Below are 2,606 nucleotides of genomic sequence, written 5' to 3'. Positions count from 1 at the left end.
GGAACCGACTTGACGGCACTTAACAACAAACAACAACAATGACATACATGGAGAGCACAGTGGCTCTGTACTAGACTGCTAACTACAAAGTTGGCGGTTCAAGACCACCAGCTGCTCCTGAGATTATCAACCTCGGAAACAGGGTTGCTATGCTAACAAACTTGATAGCACACAACAACAACAAAATGGCATACATATGTGTCTAACGAGCAGTTGAACACATAAGTTCAGGGAAGATACAATAAACAAAGATAAATATTTGGGAGTAAACAATATAGGTTGTTGTTAAAACCAGGAAGCGCAAAGAGCAGGAAAATAAAGCACCAAAATGACCCTTGCCTTGACAACACCATGAATCCAGGCTTCAGACCTCCAGATCGATGAGTCAATAAAACATAGTTTGAATAAACCACCCAGTTTCCATCCCTAGAAAACTAAAACAAGAATGTGTTGTTGGGGTGACATAGGAAAAGAGAGGATCCCGGAGCCTGCAGATCATTGACCCCATTTTCTGTGCCTGGAAGGATTTAGAGGCAGATGAATTTATATTGAAAGCTGAGAGACATCATTCCTTAAAGGATCCTTTTTCTTTCTTTTTGGCTTTTTTTTTTTTTTTTAGGTTAGTGATGTGAACGGTGTGTCGAGAATGAGAAAGTGTGGCAGATAACTTTTACATTCTCAATAAGGTCAACCATAAAGAGCCCAGAGAGCCCTTTGAAGTCCCTAAACCACTTCACTAAGGAGCTCTGGTAGCCTTGTGGTTACGAGTCAGGCTGCAAACCTCAAGCTTCGGGAGACAGATGAGGCTTTCTGCTCCCATAAAGATTTACAGCCTCAGAAACCTGATACAGGGTTGTTATGAGTCAAACCAACTCCACCACACCTTTTCACTATGCCATGAACTGCTTTGCCCTGTCTTGTGGGGGGCGACAGAGGCCCGGCTCCTCTTCTAATTCACATCAGACAGAGCAGAGAGGCTGGAAGAGAGTGAGGAGTGTGAATCTAGACTGACTGCAAAATTAAAGGAGAGCCCTCTGGTCCAGCCAGATAGCCCATGAGGCCAGGGCTCAGCAACAATGCCCGACTAAAGGCCCCTGCTAATTGCAATGGGCATCCCAGACATTGACAAATTCAAGGTAAAAAAACAGGAACCCTCTGGCCACCGCAGTTTCCTTCTCTCTACTTTGTGTGTCCAATTACCTAGCAAAAACAGTGTCTAAGCGACCTCCCACAGACAACAGACTGAGCTCTTTGGCATCCCCATCCTGACTTTCATTGGAAATGCATACTCACTATGGTCCTTTTTCCAAATAAATTATATTGCTGGTTCCAAAGGAGAATGCTTCTCTGAGCTCGCATAACACCCCGAAATGACAACAGCACCCCAATCACAGGGGTCAACTGTCAAAAGCTGGCAAACTCCTGGAACGATAACTCTATTCCCCAGGTCATTACTACTGAGGCACAGGGACATTTCCTAGAGAATCCTAGTTTCCATGCACCACCCTTCTGGTTTATGGGGACGTGAACACTACGTTTACACTCTATGATTAACCTACAGAGCTCTAGAAGTGTAGTGGCTATGAATCGGGCTGCTAATCTCACAGTCAGTACCAGAAGTTCCACAGGAGAAAAATGAGGCTTTCTGCTCCTATAACAGCCTCAGAAATCCTATACAGGGTCGCTATTAGTCAGAATTGACTCCAAAGTCCATAACCACCAAATTAATATAAATGCTGATGGTTTGAACTCATGCAGCAGCACTATGGAAGAAAGTCCTGGCTATCTGTTTTTATAAAGATTACAGCCAAGAAAACCTTATGTAGCAGTTCTTCTTTGTAATACATGGGATCTCCCTAAGTTGAAACTAACTCTAGAACAGTGGTTTAAGGTCCCTGGTTGGAACAAACAGTTGCTCCCAGTTAATAACCAAAAGATGGGTGATTTGAAGTCACATATCAGTGCTGCAAAAGATAGGTCTGACAATCTACTGCTATAAGATTAAAGTCAAGCCTGATGGAGCAGTTCTGTTCTGTACCACATAGGCTTACCATGAGTTGGAATCAACTCTACAGCACTAGAACACAGATTCATCTGCATCTAACTGCAGCTCCCTCACCACCCAGTCTGAACCACTTCTGGGAATCCCAATCATTGTTTTGTTCAGGGCCCTAAAAGTCCAACATTCTTCCTAAATATGGTGGTGGTGGTGGTGGTGGTGGTTATGTGCCATGGAGTTGGTTCTGACTCATAGTAAAGGGTTACTAGATAGGGTTTCCAAGGCTATAATCTTTATAGGAGCAGAAAGCCTCATCTTTCTCCCATGAAACTGCTCGTACTTATGAACTATTTATTGTTCCTGAGATTAGCAGCCCAAATCATAACCACTACATTACCAGAGCTTCTTAAGAGTAAGTATTGCTCTCCAAGAAAAGTCTCTTTAAGAAAACAAAACCTAGGCTAGAGGAGGCAGGGCTTGATTGCGGATAGGGTAGAAGTGCAGTGAGGATCTCCTTCAGCAATAACACAGAATACCGGGAAAAGCAAGTTCAGGGGACAGTTTCAGAATACTGAACCACATATACAGGAATATTTTAAAAGTTTGA

The sequence above is a fragment of the Chrysochloris asiatica genome, unplaced genomic scaffold (genome assembly GCF_000296735.1).
Source record: "Chrysochloris asiatica unplaced genomic scaffold, ChrAsi1.0 scaffold00006, whole genome shotgun sequence".
Classification (NCBI taxonomy): domain Eukaryota; kingdom Metazoa; phylum Chordata; class Mammalia; order Afrosoricida; family Chrysochloridae; genus Chrysochloris; species Chrysochloris asiatica.
This window is presented reverse-complemented; position numbering follows the sequence as displayed.